This window comes from Dermacentor albipictus, unplaced genomic scaffold (assembly GCF_038994185.2).
Source record: "Dermacentor albipictus isolate Rhodes 1998 colony unplaced genomic scaffold, USDA_Dalb.pri_finalv2 scaffold_13, whole genome shotgun sequence".
NCBI lineage: Eukaryota > Metazoa > Arthropoda > Arachnida > Ixodida > Ixodidae > Dermacentor > Dermacentor albipictus.
In genome coordinates this window covers 12,051,439-12,068,593 of record NW_027225567.1, presented here as the reverse complement: position 1 = coordinate 12,068,593, position 17,155 = coordinate 12,051,439, and the positions used below count along the sequence as shown (strand labels likewise).

At 47.5% G+C, this 17,155-nt stretch overlaps 1 protein-coding gene across 1 annotated transcript in view; it reads left to right on the top strand.

The window, feature by feature from the left end:
- The window catches only part of LOC135915692 (bone morphogenetic protein 4-like), a 447,782-nt gene that overhangs the window by 202,315 nt on the left and 228,312 nt on the right, over positions 1 to 17,155 (top strand). The window lies entirely within an intron of this gene.

Genomic DNA, 17,155 nt, shown 5'->3' with positions numbered 1-17,155 from the left:
GGGGGGGGCGGGGGGGGCGGATGGCGCTGCTCACACAGAATGAATTTAATTTGGAAAGGTAAGGGAGAGAAAGATAGAATTTACTCGTATAGACCGTTGACCATTACATAGGTAATATACAGGCTAGCAATGCAGGCAATCAAATTAAAGCTGCAAGCATTGGGCAGATAATAATGCCATTTTGAGAGAGCTTCAGAATGGCTTCAGAATAGGTAGCCGTTTGGATGATAACTTGTTTGTTCTTACTCAGTGTATTGAAATATCAAAAGTAGAAAACAGACCGTTGTACGTGGCCTTTTCAGACATTACAGGAGCCTATGACAACGTAGACCGCAACATATTGTGGGATATTCTTGAAGGGGTATATATGTATATATATATATATATATACAACACAACACAACAACAAACAACCTCAAACGGAAAGTCAGAGAGGCTGAAATAATCTCATGGGTGCTAGCAATGGAAAAGAAACCTGCCATGAGTAACTACTTAAGAGGAAAAAAACGAAATCAGGAAAGAAACAATTTATGATAACTCAAAGGGAAGCTCATTACTTTTCGAAGCGAGATCTGGATGCCTTAGAACACGCACCTATAAAGCGAGATATAAGGACGAAGAAGAAGCATGTGCTTGGTGCAGTAAAGCTAGGAAAACGATGTAGCGTGTTTTATTAAAATGTGAAGACATCTGCCCATTGGTTGATTTAGGCACCACTGGGCTTCTTGAAGCCCTTGGGGTCAGCGAGAGCAGGGGGAAAGAAAACATGTCCGCCAAGGTCGGCAACGCGGCCAGCAGCACTCATTTGCGCCGTCATGCGATAAAAGCCGCATGCCCAGATACCTACACCAGACATAACGACCAGTCGCGGGCCAGTCTCGCTGCCTCAGCCGACCTTATTCATCCATCGCATGCTTGAGTGCAGCACAATAACAGTGCGCAAGCGCCCTGTCACGTGGTATTTTCTCATATTTCGCGAGTTTTCTTTGGAATACGGAAAAAAGGACCACGTGAGATATATCGTGTTGGAAACAGTTTATTGAGAGGTTTCTCAAGGTGCTCTACAGCCTTTGGTATCACACTTGGGGTGCGCAGCCAATACTTAAGAAAGTTAATTAAACATAACGAATTCGTTAGTTAAGGGAAAAAAAAATAGCCTGAGTAACTCTAGGCCACTGCCAACTTGGTTCAACTCGCGTCCGCAGTGCCTTTCATTTTTAAACTTTCGCTCAAGTTATGTGGGACAACCTGCATACTGTAATGGTTTGTGACTGCAGAACGCGCGCAAAAGTGCATTGTTTGTTCTAGGGTACTTAAGCAGGATGTTAAAGAAGTTTTGCTACTCTCCATAAAATTGAAGTACGCCTGACTACAATGCCTGTAATTATCTTAAGTATTATTTGGATCACAAATGAGAACAGTTGTTCACTCATTTATACACTAGAAGAGATCGCACTGTTGTTTTAAAAGCGAATGCGTGAAAGGCATGAAGCTATAAGAAATGATGTATTCTTTTTCTGCATGAACGTGATGCACCGCTTCACGACTGCAAAAATAAATGCCCTGCGATAAACCAAACTGAACCGCGAGAACATTTGGAACCAACAGGTAGGAAGTGTGGGCGAATTATCATGCGTGTAACTGTTTAATACTACAAATTCAGTACTTTAGCTTCAGTTTATCAAAGTGTTATTCGGTTTTGTGGACGAAACAAGTTGCCGGGACTCGAAAAAGAAAATATGTATATTGATAAGGTTACTCAGTCACCCATTGCTACGGCTACAACTAGATGAAATATGTGACGCGCGTTCCGATATCGCTTTCTCTTTCGTGAATATGTGTATAATGATGGCCTCGAAAGTAAAAGTTTATTTCAGAAATAGCAACAGAGGAACTTGACTGCCCATATGTAATGCATATCCAGTTCGTTAACTTCTCTGCGCCTGTTAGTTGACGCGACAAGTATTACGTAACGATTGAAGCGGTGATGTTTAACGATTCACTGGTGTTGCCGTCTCTAGTCACAGCAGAATCCGGCTCCTGTTTCGATGCAGACTTGTTCCGCATGGTTCAAGACCGAAACCTAGCTTTCGGGCTTACATCTCCCCTTGCAAGCACGTCACTTCACCCAATGTAAATAACGCGAGGTATCGAAGTGCAATAAACTGGTTTTAGCGCAATATAAGCAATCAGCATAAGTGTACGAACTAATTAATCCGTGCCTGCCATGCATGCGAACGTACCAGTACAAATTTAAATCCAGGCCAGAGATCACGCGGGTGGTCGATGATGCTTAATAGAGTAAGTACTCAAGGATGCTATAACGTAAAGCTATTCCAAACTTTTCTATTCCAGTTCTGCAACCAGCCCTTCGCTATTGGTCAAAAACTTTTTGGACCACCACCACTTCGCCTGTCTGTCAAGCGACGTAACGAAAACCGCAATAGCTCCGCATCTGATATGACGTGTACACACTGATTATGCATGATTGGACCGAACAAAAGAGGAAGGAGGAATGTATGTTTATTGTGAGAAACAGCGAGAAAGTGTTCTTTCTTCGCCCTAGGTGGGCGGCTCTCTTAGTCCAGAAAGCCGTTGGCTAATGTCGCAGCCCTGGCCCGGTCCACCAGTCTTCGCTGATCTTCCAGGCTCTGTGCCTTTAACATTGCCTCCCACGTTTTTTCGATCGTTTGTAGCAGTTCTGAGGCATCATCCTGACTGTTTTTCTCGCGGTGTTGGCACACCAGCACCATATGTTGGAGGGTGCCTGATACATCACAACATCGGCATAGGTATGAGAATTTGGTGGGGTGCATCCGGTGCATGATAATTCCATGGACATACGTATTCGTTTGTAGTCTGCTGAAGGCTGTGACTTCTTGCTAGCCTAATTTTGGATGTGGTAGAGGATATTGTCTTCTTTCCAGTCGGTAATGTTGTAATATTACAGCGTAGTTGATGGGAATGTTTTGCACCCTCGTCTCTTTCCGGAGACCTTGCGGCAGGAAATCCCGGCTGGTATGCTCTCGGGCGACAGCATGTGCGGCTTCGTTTCATGTCAGGTGTTCGTGGCCTGGGGTCCATGCGACGTAGGTTTCGGGAAAGTTATTGACGTCTTGTTATTTCTTTTAGAATATTTACTGCTGCGGCCGAAATTCGGCCTTTTTGTTGGTTTCTACATGCCGTTTGCGAGTCGCTCAATATGATTCCTGCGTCTTTGCATGTGGCGATGCCAAGGACAATGACCACTTCCTCCTCCGTTTCCGGATTTCTGGCCCGTATGGTGGCAGCGACTAGCACATTCCCTTGGTTGTACCGAACAAATGAATTATAGTTATTTCTCGTTCGACCCCTTTTATTGCGCAATGACGGTATTGCGGAATGTCGGGAGAGAGATGGCGCGTGTGGTGAGGAGTATGCACAACTTGGGAAAGAGGCGTCGGTGATGGAGAGGAGTATAAATTCTTCGTGTATGCCCACGGAGGCCAGAACCTAGCCATAAATAGCTTCGCTGTATCCTTCCCCACCTGCGGCAAGTTGTTTTTTCATCCACTTTCACTGCCATTAATTTATCATTTCTTTAATTCAATTAGTAAGTACAAGTAATTTCCCGTATGTTGCCCTTGGTGTCTTTGTTTGTGGACTTCTGATGAAACGATTAATAAAAATCGGGCCCATCGGTTACCCCCTTTCTTCTCGCTCTTACATAAGGAGGGTCTCGAATCCGGCAACATTGATGCCTTGAGGTAGCATGTGCGAGTTTATTGACAAGTTGCATTCACCCAGGGAGATCACGTACTCGTGACGCCTGCGGCATAAAGGATGTTCCACATCCGCCGCCACGGTTTGTGAGTGGGGGCGCTGGCTAACATTTCCAAGGTTAGTTCTAGTCATCATCATCAATCTGGCTATGCCTACTGCAGGGCAAAGACCTCTCCCATACTTCTCCAACTACCCCGGTCATGTGCTAATTGTGGCCATGTTGTCCCTGCTGAATTCTTAATCTCATCCACCCACCTAACTTTCTGCCACTCCCTGCTACGCTTCCCTTCTCTTGGAATCCAGTCCGTAACCCTTAATGACCATCGGTTATCTTCCCTCCTCATTACATGCCCTGCCCATGCCCATTACTTTTTCTTGATTTCAACTAAGATGGCATTCACTCGTGTTTGTTCCCTCACCCAATCTGCTCTCTTCTTATCCCCCCCCCCCTAACTTTACACCCATCATTCTTCTTTCTATAGCTTGTTGGGTCGTCCTCAATTTAGGTAGAACCCCTTTCGTAAGCCTCCAGGTTTCTGCCCCGTAGGTGATAGTACTGGTAAGGCACAGCTGTTATACACTTTTCTCTTGAGGGATAATGGCAACCTGCTGTTCATGATCTGAGAATGCCTGCCAAATGCACCCAAACTCATTCTTATTCTTTTGATTATTTCAGTCTCATGATCCGGATTCGCGGTCACTACCTGCCCTATCTTACCTATCTTACCTGCACTACTTATCTTAAACTGCTGTTCTCTTCCGAGACTGTTAAACATTACTTTCTTTTCTGCAGATTAATTTTTAGACCCACCCTTCTCCTTTGCCTGTCCAGGTAAATGAGCACGCATTGCAATTGGTCCCCTGAGTAACTAAGCAAGGCAATATCATTAGCTAATCGCAAGTTACTAAGGTATTCTCCATTAACTCTTTTCCCCAATTCTTCCCAATCCCGGTCTCTGAATACCTCCTGTAATCACGCTGTGAATAGCTTTGGAGAGATCGTGTCTCCCTGGCTGACATCATTTTTTATTGGGATTTTGTTGCTTTCTTTATGGAGGAATACGGTGGCTGCGGAGCCGCTATGGTGGTGGTGAAGTAACTTTATTTTCGTCCAGAGAAGACGCAGGGGAGACCCCGCGCCACCCGGCTAGTATTTGTTACATACGGCTCGTCTACACCCTTATTCCCTAATGCCTGCATGACTGCTGCGTTTTCGACTGAATCAAACGTTCTCTCGTAATCAATGGAAGCTATATATAAGGGTTGGTTATATTCCGCACATTTCTCTATCACCTGATTGATAGTGTGAATATGGTGTATTATTGAGTAGCCTTTATGAAATCCTGCCGAGTCTTTTGGTTGACAGAAGTCTAAGGTGTTCCTGGTTCTATTTGCGATTACTTTAGTAAATACTTTGTAGGCAACGGACGGTAAGCTGCTCGGTCGATAACTCTTCAAGTCTTTGGCGTCCCCTTTCTTGTGGATTAAGATTATGTTGGCGTTGTTTCAAGATTCCGGTACGGTCCAGGTCATGAGGCATTGCGTATACAGGGTGGCAAGCTTCTTTAACTAAACGATCCTTCAACAAATCTGCTGTTACCTGATCCTCCCCAGCTGTCTTCCCCCTTTGCATAGCTCCCAAGGCGTTCTTTACTTCTTCCGGCGTTACTTGTGGGATTTCAAGTTCCTCTAGACTATTCTCTCTCATATTATCGTCGTGGGTGCCACTGGTACTGTATAAATCTCTATAGACCTCCTCAGCCACTTGAACTGTCTTATCGATATTAGTACTGATATTGCCGGCTTTGTCTCTTAACGCATTCTTCTAATTCGTGCCTATTCTGAGTTTCTTGTTCACTGCTTTTAGGCTTCTTCCGTTTCTGAGAGCATGCTCAATTGTAGCCATATTATACTTCTATATGTCAGCTGTTTAACGCTTATTGGTTAACTTGGAAAGTTCTGCCAGTTCTATTCTAGCTGTAGGGTTAGAGGTTTTCATACATTGGCTAGTTCTAGCAGTAAGACATAAATACCCAAGAAAGTGGATGGGGAAAGGGCGCTGCGTTAGCTCAATTGGTTCGAGCATCGCACGCGTAATGCGAATACGTGGGATCGTTCCCCACCTGCGGCAAGTTGTTTCTTCATCCACTTTCCCACTTTCATTGGAATTAATTTATCATTGCGGCAAATACGTGCATCTATCGCTGAAAGTGCAGCGCCGGTGTCGACAAGTGCTAGCGTCAATGTTCCTTCGATTGCGACTTCAATAACATTCTTCGGGGAAGTGTGAGGCCTTATACATTTCGCTGGCACCGCAGTTCTCGCCTCCTGAACTGCGATATTTAGTTTTCCTGGCGCAAAGAGCTCCGCCGCCGGTGCATGGGGGAAAGCGAGCGGCGGCGAGGCGAAGGTGAACGGCGAGCGGCGGAGAATGCGGTGTCGACGGCAGAAGGAGATTCAAAGGCGTCCGAATAGTTGCGGCGTTGTTGGAAACTTGGCGCATACGGACGCACATTGTTCGGGAAATTCGGTGTAAGCAGGCGACAGTGACGTGCCACGTGTCCAGCACGGCCACAATAAAAACAAATCGGACGGTTGTCTTCCGTGCGCCAATGGTCTTGTGGTCGTGCATAGTTCACCAGTGGACGGACTGGAGGGGATAAGGGCGGGCGCAAAGGTGGGCGAAGGGGGCCGTAGGTCTGTGGCGCAGGCCTCATCGCGACTTCGGCGTACGTCAGGGGAGCGGCCGTCGGAGCCGGTTGAAGAGAAGGCGAAATGTGGTCGGCTACCTGCTCCTTGATGATAGATTGGAGAGCGGGCGCCAACGGAGTACTCGGCTGGCCGTGTGCAAGTGGAATCAAGGAAAGCTGACGAGCCACCTCTTCACGGACGAACTCCTTGATCTGTAGCAGCAGCGAAGTGTTATCCGGGGCAGCAGCCAAGCTCGACGTTGAGGTGGCCTGAGGTGTAGATTGGCGGGTGGCTACGCGTTGTTTGCGCAGTTCGTCAAAGCTTTGACTCAGACTGACGAGTTCAGAGACTGTCGAGGGATTTTTCGCCAACAACATCTGGACGGCGTCGTCTTCAATGCCTTTTAAGATATGGCGGATCTTCTCGGCATCAGGCATTGCGACGTCAACGCGATTGCAGAGGTCGACAACATCTTCTATATAGCTCGTAAATGTCTCCCCGCACTGTTGTGCACGGCCACGCAAACGTTGCTCGGCGCGAAGCTTGCGAACCACGGGGCGCCCAAATACCTCTGTCACGTTAGTCTTGAAGGCTGTCCACGTCGTCAGATCACGTTCGTGGTTGCGGTGCCACACACTGGCGACACCGCTCAAATAAAACGACACGTAATTAAGTTTTTTTGGTGTCGTCCCAGTGGTTGTGGATGCTCACCTGGTCGTAGTCAGCGAGCCAGTCTTCGACGCCATGGTCTTCTGTGCCACTGAAGATGGGTGGGTCGCGTTGCCGCAACGGGCCGGGGCAGACCACGGTTGTCACCGGGGCAGCGGGTTGTGGTTGTGGTGGTCCTTCTTACGGCATTATGAAGACGGGCTGCAGTGCCCGATTACGAAGTTCCAGAATTCTGGTTGTACCCAGCACCTCCACCAATTGTAAAGGGGGGTTTATTCGGCTCGTAGAGCAGCAGCGACAAACTCAGCACCAGCAGGTAGGGCGCAGCCAGCGAACGAACTGGGTACGTGCCACGCGATGGCAACGGCGCTTTTCAGCCTGCCGATCTTCTTCACCATCTGGGCCACTAAAGGCTCGCTGTGCCAAAAAGAAAGCTATCTGCAAGAAGCAGCCACTTGCGTGGAAGAATACGTCGGGGAAAGAGGCCTTGAGTGCTCCACGGAGAAATCCGAGCTTCTGAGAATTACACGGGGCAAGAAAAGCAAAGAAAGCCTTAACATATGGCTAAAGGGGCAGCCGATACCGGAAAGCCAACAAATCAGGTTCCTTGGAATGTGGGTGCAATCCAACCAGCGCTGCACCCACACGCTGAAAACACTCAAGCAGTCAACAACCCAAATAGCACGCATGATCACGCGGGTGTCACAAAAGAGATATGGCATGAAAGAAGGAGACACACTTAAGCTGGTTGGCAACCTGGTGGTCAACAGGGTCGCATACTCACTCCCGTACTTCAACTGCACCAAACAGGAAATACAAGAAGCGGACACAATTTTACGCAAAGCGTACAAAACAGCACTTCACCTGCCGAACAATACATCGACAGAGAAACTAATGGCACTTGGTTTAAGCAACACCTTCGAAGAACTAAAAGAAGCCCAAAGTATCGCACAGCTCATGAGACTCCAGCAGACCAAAACGGGAAGGGAACTGCTAATAAGGCTAGGATTCGCGGAATCAATCAAAGAAACCCAAAGAACGGAGGGGATTCCTGATGAATATCGGAAAACATTCACTGTTAGCCCCCTACCCAAAAACATGGACCCAAACCTCCACACGGCGCGAAGGGACGCAAGGGCGAAATACGTCGAAAAGTACCTGGCCACAAAAAACACAACAGTATACACAGATGCTGCAGTATACGCCAAGCAAAGAGGCACAAACATAGTAAAGACAGCTGCGATAGTAATAAGCCAGGACTACAAAGAGATCAGCAGCGCGTCAATGAAGGACTGCTCGGTAACGGAAGCTGAGGAAATAGCCGTAGCTCTAGCGGCAGTGGAGGGCTACCGATCCGAACGGTCTTTAACAATACTCACCGACTCGCAAACTACGTGTCGGAATTACATGAACGGCAGAATAGGACGCAGAGCGCTTCACATCCTCCGCTCCTGCAGGGCTAACAACAAAATCAGGCATACAATTTTCTGGGTACCGGGACACGCTGGAATAGAAGGGAACCTAAGGGCGGACAAGGCAGCTCGAGAGCACACAAACCGAGCGGCCACAAGCACCGACCCTGAGGAACCCATACCAGTCAACCCAAGCTACTCAGACATATTGAATTACTATAAGGGGGTCCGAATCAAATACCCTCCACCCCACAACAGCCTAAATCAGCATGAAGCAACCTCTTGGAGGAGGCTACAAACAGGAACATATCCAAACCTAAACACACTAAGCAAGATGTTTCCCACCCAGTATAGAGACATTTGCCCCTGGTGCGGCGCCAAGCCCACCTTATATCACGTTACATGGGAATGCGTACAGAATCAGCAATTCCTTCAAATAAAAGACCCGAGTGCGGAGCAGTGGGAGAGGGTGCTCTCCAGCAGCGACCCGAAAGTCCAGCATGGACTAGTAAGGCACGCTCGCCGAGTAGCCACCCTCAGTGGTGCCCTGGAATAGGGGCGTCGACCCTGCGCAGATGGGGAAGAAGACCGTGAAGATGGCCGACCACATCTGCCACCGCTAATTTCTACACCATTAGAGCAAATAAAGTTTTTCCTCCTCCTCCTCCTTCGTCACAATCGCTTTAATTCAATTAGGAAGTACAAGCAATTTACTGTATGTTGTCCTTGGTGTCTTTGTTTCTTCGCTTCTCATGAGATGATTAATAAAAATCGGGCCCCCTCGGTTAACCCGCTTTCTTGTCGTTCGCTGTAAGAAGGCATTCAAGTGTCCAGTGGTGGTATCAATCCTTTATCTCCCGGCATACCAGCCCGCGATGTACTAACCATCGGGCCACACTCGCACGCATGCTCCTCTCGACCCAACGCCGTCTGTTTCTTTGGGGCCATTGGTGCCTGCGTCACGTCGCCCAGCACCAGCGAGGGCATGAGCGCGCGCACCCCTGCCTCTAGTCGACCGCACACGCAAGAATGGAGCGCTCGAATAAGTCAGCCTTACCATTGTATTTAGCCTGCGTCCCATGACGTACATAAATAAGTTGCGTATGAAAACGAGAGTGTGTTAGTTCCTCTCGTTCTTTTCTCGTGGCAGATATCGCTTTGATACGCTGCGTTAAACTGCAACAGCAGTAAGTGCATTATAAAGGAAGTGTGTTTCTAAGAGACGTACTTTGTATGCGTACTCGTTTTATCACAGGAACGCGAAAACCAGCCTCACGTTGTCGGTTGATTGCGGGTGGCCTTTGCTTCTTTCTTTCCGCATCAGTAGGGTAGAAACTTGGGCCGCTGCTCGTGTAATGTAGTTCAGATTCGGGAATATGTACGCTCAGGCCAAGTACAAGGAAAAGAGGCACATGCATTCCGCTGAATGTGTGTCCCTTCTCGGTGTGTACTTCGTCTGAGCGCTATAGTCTTCCAGAATTTTAACTATTCTTTATGTTGCGATATGGTGCACCATCGTGCAAATTTTAATACTACTGAATTTGTCCACTGGGCTAGCGGAAGTGAGGCTTTTCTTTTTGATACCAGGGCGTTATCACCTGCTTTTTCTGATGCGGCTCCCTGCTGCGCTGTTGTCTACTAAATTTTCGCCACTTGGGCTTGGTATGCCGAAGAACACAACGATAAACTGTCTCTGTCCTTGCGTATAGAGGGGGCGACCTCAGACACCTGAGGCGGGTTGTCAGTCACTTGCTTACACTTTTAGGTAATTCTTCAAAAACATCCTCAAGTATGTGATGCGCACGAGATATCCTGTGCGTCATTCTATTACGTGAGTGAGGACAGGATTACTTCGCCCAATGGGAGAAAATGCCATTGTAGACCTAGCGGTAGTCACCTATCGTCGCGGTGTACAATACTCTCTTCTCGATTGGCCGCGGCAAATTTATTGTTCTGATCTCATTCGTCTTTATTAAGCTTTACGAGAGTTTCTTTATACAAACCAATTGCATTAACAGAGACGTGACACACACGAACGGAAACTACTCGGCGTATTCTTGACCCTTACGTCTTAATTCACCTTGGAATTTCCTCGAGCCTATTTTTTCATGATGCGTTGTCTTATTCCAATAATACGGCATTTATATTTCTCCAGCAATCACGATTTGTTTTGAGTATGACCACTCGCTAGTCACAATCATTCTGAACTTCCTCGACATCGAAAAATATATAAACACTTCGGAATAACCGCAAAAAGGAAAGCGGCTAGAAACTTGCACACATTGGTTTGTCATGTAGCGTAACTTCATTAAAGGCAGCATCGCGCTTTCGTATTCCCGTTTTTTAGCTTTCACGCTAAACGTGTAGAAAGCGTGGCTGAACCGTGAGCGGTTCCTGTATTCTCGTTATTAGTTCGCGGCAGGCATCCACACTATAGGTATATCGGGCTGGCGTCCGTCACCGCGAATCCCACTACGCTAAAGGACGTGGGATCGCCGAAAACCACCTCGGAAAATTTGGGCGGCGAAGAGAGAGAGAGGGGGGGGAAGGCCTCAGCATGCGTACATCGAACGTGGACTACACGTACTTTCGCGCAGTTCATTTTCCAGGTCTCTCGGGGACATGAAGGGCCGTGCGAAAAGATTCGGTGAGTTAATTTCCGTTTGCTCCATGATGTGGCATCAGAATTTTTCATTAAACTGTCAGGTTCTAGGAAATTTCTTTGTGCTCGCGTGTGCTGGGCTTAGTTGAGTCGCGGTATGCTTGCCGCTATAAACTTTTCCCGCCGTCAAGCACATAGTCCCGCTTCTTCTAAGCGCTCAGTCTCCAACGTTTCATCTTTGCATGTATTTCAACGTTTGATGGTATAGTAAAAAACGAAACGACGAAACGCGTCATTTCTTTTCTGCCGAGCCTTGGTGGGCTTTTGAAATTGTTAGTGACATGTTCTCTGAAACTTCAGATAATACGGCGAAGGGTATGAGTGGGTGCGTAGGGGTAGGAGGATTGAGCGATAGCGAGTTAGTCGGGTAATGATGCGTGCGACAGTTGGCACTGCGGCAACTAAGATTAATCGAAAATAAAAGTGACGATCAAGGTTTGACGCGGCACACTTCCGCCTGTTTCCGTCCGTTTCTGACATAATTAAATGAACAAAATTACGTTCCGCAGTTATGGAAATTTGGTGTCGTGTTGTAAAAAAATTCAAGTTTCATGCTGCAAGTTCCGTAAATCGACAGAAAAAAAAGAGAGCACTTGCGCTTACGTGCTTGCACTTCTGAGGTTTAAAAGAATGCGAAAAGACCGGTTTCTTTTTTTTCTCTTCGCGTCTTTGGCTCGCGTAAAGCCGCAGCCGCCCCTCTCGCCCCGATTAGCCACTAGGCGTCAAGGATGATCAGTGATGAATAATATTTTGAGGAAATGAACGCTTTTAATTTAAGGTACCCGAGCTTGATCCCTTACATTCATTTGCACTGTTTTCTTGTTCTGAAAGTCCAGTTCTGCTTGTTCTGATTATACGGGCTGGCATCCAACCGCTTAGTGTGCGAGGAAATGTTTCCCGCTTAAAGTTCCTTGACAGTTGTCAAACCGTAAATTTAATTTGCACTCATTGTCATATCCGTTCCCAACTGGAAGAATTTCTCCTCGCACCAACTATTTTCATGCATCTCTAGCGTATAGCTCATAAGTGGATGCGTTTTACGTTCATTCCTTGTAAGCACCAAAGGAGAATGCAATAACATTGGCCCGGAAGTTTTCGCTGACGCTGACAGCTTGACATCTTTTGAACAAATTTAGAATTGTATTTTTCCTTAGTTGTATTTTTTGTTATCTTGTCATGATTGTATATGTATGTTGACTAATGGTTGACTGCATTTTGTTGTATCTGACTGGTAACAGCCCGCATGTGCTTACAGAATTGTAATATTAAAATATTCATACGTGCGATCACTGTCCACAAACGGCAGGATAAGCGTTTCCTTCCCAAAGCACTTGGAATGAAGTTGAAACTCCAATTTCTCACTGGGTGCAAAGCTGTAGTCGCGGTATCGTGGATCACAAAGCGCCGCCTCATCGCAACGTCAGGTCAGGTTTCAGCTTCATTGATCAGAGTTGTCGATCTATTCCAAGTTGCAGCAACTCCATTTATTTCCTTCATATTCACCGTGACACTTGCAGGGCGCTTACATGACCCAGCGAAAAAAAAAAAAAGAAAGTGGGTCTTGTTTGGAACATGGAATAGTGAAGTGTGCCGGCCTGGCCTGTCTCATATAAGCCTCCACACACCAGACAGAGAGGGAGAGAGAGAAAGAGAGTTGGAGACGCAGTGAAAATATCGGGTACGAACACGTGCAGCGGTCATACACTGCCCCCTGGTCCATCTCTATGCGGCAACGTACCGGCTTCGTTTCCCGACGAGTGTTTCTGCAGCTGCACGCCGCCGGGTCCTCGTAGACAACCTGGTGTTCTCGTTATCATTACCGTCCACAATTGCGTTCTTTCAGTCGGTGCATATAGGAACCGGAACCCGAAGAAAAGGAAGGCCGCGATAAATATCGAAGGGGCCGGGCGCGCCCTCCCTGTGTCCGAGATGGAAAAAAAGAGGAGAGAGAAAAGCACGAGCACAATGTCAAGAGGTGAACACGGTGAAGGAAGGGGAGAGGCTTTCCTCGAAGATCCCGAGGCCAGATTGCGAGGCCAGTAATTAGAGGCGACGGGTTCCAGCGTCGCTCGGTGAAGATCCTTGCGGACCGCGGCGGCCACTCGAAGGCTCGACCAGCTGCGCCCCAGCAAAACTGATGCTGCTACTCCTAAGGGGCCACGTACATCGCAAAAAAGACGAAGGCGCAGAAAATGACGAGAAGAAAAACAAGCAACAAAACTGAAAGAGAGATAGAAATAAATAAATAAATAAAGAAATCAACGCGGCGCTTTTTTTTCTCCTACGTAGGTGGCTTTGTCGCGCAGCTTTGGTGCGAGGAACAAAGCAAGCTTCTTGTAGAGAAAGAGGCCCTTTTCCAGTTTGCTTGGCCAGATTTTTCCGCAAGCTAGTAGGACAATTTGTTTCGTCGAGCAGCGCGTAGGAGCGCAGAACTCAAGGGGACGCACACATGAACACGCAAACACGCAAACATGATTTGTCTATGTGTGCCCGCTTTTTATGTGCGTTTTTACGCGCCGCACGATGAAATGCTACAATGTGACTGACAATCCGGGTATTCAAGCTTAACGGTACGCCAGAGTCCAGTGCTTAGCGCGGTGACCGGTCCCGCCATTAGCGGCCCTTTGGAGGGATATAAGTGACATTAACTGTTCTTTTCGTGTCAGTAAAAAAATAAAAAGCGAGTTTAACGGTGATCATTTTGCACACTCAGTCTTGTCAAGAATTTAACAGCCTATTGAACCCCTTCTTTGGCTAAGAGATGCGAAATTTTATTGTTTTAGCGTCCTAACTTTTCGAATTATTAACAATTATCCTCCCCATTTCATAGGTTGGGGGCACGTACCTGGCGTGTTAGACTAACAACGGCTATTGTGTGTCTTTATCTCGCTTTCCAAATACTTCACGAGGTAATATTTGAAATGCAGCGCTCTCGCACTCCATAGAAAGCAAGCGGCAGAATGAGTGATTGCAGGACCCTAGTGCAAAACCCAGTATACCGTGTCCAGTGCCGTGTCGGATTATGGACCCAGTGTCGGGCGCTGGATGCTCGGGCGCTGGGGAGGTGCGGCATACTGGGAGGAGCTGGATACTGGTGCGAAAAGCAGCTCTAGTGCGGTAAATAGAACCGAAAAAGCAATATCATTTTTTACCAACTTCGAATTGGCGGAGTGAACTATCGAAATCGTGTTTTCACCAGACTTCTGAGAGTTTCTTAAAAGAACTGGAGCGTCTGAGAACGGCAGGTTTTCGAGAGGATGCTATCCGCATGACCGTAGAGAAGCTTGTTAAACGTGTAAAATTAGGCGTATTCAATAGTAAGCACGGAAATGCCACAACACTGATTTCCTTTTCCGATTGGTATTTTAACTTCGAAAAAAGTCCTAAATGAATCGCCGACCCGGACGGTGTTCGGGCTGACTGCCGATTTTGATAGCCTTTTGTTGTTCTTCACACAAGGGATATGCAACATTTTCTTGGTTCACCGATCCGTTTCAGTCGACACACCTGTCTAGGTCACATGTCTTCGTCTAGGCTGGTGCAGGCAGCCTTCGGCGACAGCACATATACATATACATACACATATACATATACATATACATATCTTTATAACGCGTCATATCTGCGCTCATCGCTTCGTGTGCTGACACTGTAGAAAAGAAAAATGGTTTATTTAAGAACGCCGATGCGAAAGCTGAAGTTTAGAGGGATTTATCCTTGTTAGACTTCTTAATTCCTGAGCCTTGAGGGGCCGATAGCGTGTAGTGCGACTCGGCGGGTACGATAAGCCTAAGCTTCGGTGGAAGGGAACAGTCTCGGCGCGGGTACCGGGCGCTTGCTAAGATGTGTGTATTTGAGCCTCAGAGCTTTTTATCTATTATTTTTAGTACACTTGGGAAAGTGGAAGCGCACGAATCCACTCAGCTTTGTTATCGGTGCGATAATATCAATCAACGGCAGGCTTTCTGGGAGTCCGTTCGAACGCGTCTGAACGACTTTTGGGTTTCGTGTCGACTCCACAACATTACGACAACAGCGACAACTTGCAGTCATCGGTTGCGGGAAAACTACTAAAAAATGGGACGTCATCTGCATTTGCGTGATTTCGTTCAAGAATCTAGCTATTCGCCCAGTCTAGAGGCAAATGCAAAAAACGAAAGTGATCTTCAGTGTCAAATATGCGTGAACAGGGCATGAATCATTAAAGGTGCGTAATGACGCACCTTTATTCCCGGCTGCGACACGAAATAGACTTTTATGACCCCAATATGTAGCGTTATTTAGGACAAGAGTCTGGTATCTAGGGATGAAATTGTATAAGGGGAGGAGGGAAAGAGATAAGAAGAAGGCAGGGAGGTTAACCAAAATCACGTCCGGTCAGCTACCCTACACCGGGGGAATGGGAAAGGGGGAAAACAAAGATAACAGGGAGAGAGAGGAGGGAAGGAAATTGCAGTGAGTTCGATGACGTGTGTGGCCTTACAGAAATTGCATTAAAAGCCGCAAATGGTCGCACAAGCCCGTCGTCCTGAAGAAGCACAAAAGTGCCTTCACCGCTTTATGGGCCGACGGGCGATGGGGGCGGTGTTATAGCAGCACCTGCACAGAAAGCGGCCGATTGTCCAGTTTTTGAAGAGCCTTGGCAAGTTCTTGTCCCTCAGGGGTGTATCGTGGACAGTGGCACAGCAGGTGGTCGATGTTTTTTTCCGTGCCACAGACCTCGCATGCTCCACTGTCAGTCACTCCAATTAATGTAGAGTATGCCTTTGTGAAGGCAACTCCTAACCAAAGGCGACAGAGAAGCGTAGCTTCACGTCGAGGAAGTCCGAGTGGAGGCCGGAGTTGCAGGGAGGGGTTTAGTCGATGCAGTCGTGTAAGTCGTAAGTTTGGCGAGTTCCACTCGGTCAGTGTGAGACTGCGTGCCAGGTGTCGAAGCTAGCGGCGTCTGTCCTCGAAAGCGGAATTGGAACGCTGTGCTCTTCATGATGTGCTGTACGAGCAGCGTTATCGGCGAAATCATTGCCACTGATTCCACAATGACCAGGTACCCATTGAAAAACGACCTCGTGACCTTTCTGTTGGACATGATGGTAAAGTTTCGCGATTTCGTATGTCAGTTGGTCATGGCATCCGTGTCGGAGAACTGACTGCGTGCACTGTAATGCCGGTTTTGAATCACAGAACAAAGCCCATTTTCTAGCTCTTTCAGATTCAATGAATTCTAGTGCTCGACGCAGGGCCGTTAGTTCTGCCGCCGTTGAGGTCGTGACATGCGATGTCTTGAAGCGCAGTGTCATTCCTCGCGTTGGTACCACCATGGCACCACCGGAACAACCTGCATCGGAGTCACATCAAATTGCGCCGCCCTCAATGACCTCACGAACCGAGGATGCGACGACGACTGAGGATCGCCAAGTCATAGTGATGCTGAAGTCACTTATGGACGCCTTGCGCATAGCATGGCGTTGTATAATTGTATAAAGCAATTAATATTCAACAGTGCCTACACTCTTTGCGTATTGGAACCAGTGTGGCACAAACACAACCAGCGCAGGTTCCAGTGCGATCCAGCGTCATGCAGCGAAAGCAGTGTCTCGTCCACCGCGACCCAGCTCTTATCCAGCGTTCTCTCTGGTGTCCCAGTGAGTTCCATCGAGCGCGAGCGTCCCCAGTGGGATCCAGTGTCAGAAAACGCGCTGGTTTCAAACTGGAAGGCACTGGACGACGCTAATTTTTGCAATAGGGGAATTAAAATTATATGATTGTTTCCTGTGTAATCTGCGAAATAACCTCAGGAACATGATCTTTAGCATGGTTACGATCACGCCTTCTAGCGCTGTTTTCCTCAACCTGACTGCTGCGACATGCTCCTAGACAGCGTCGGCCATGTTTCAGCCAGGCATTCGGAGAGTTTTGATAATCGTGTACGATATATCTGACCTGGCTGGTTTAATTTAAG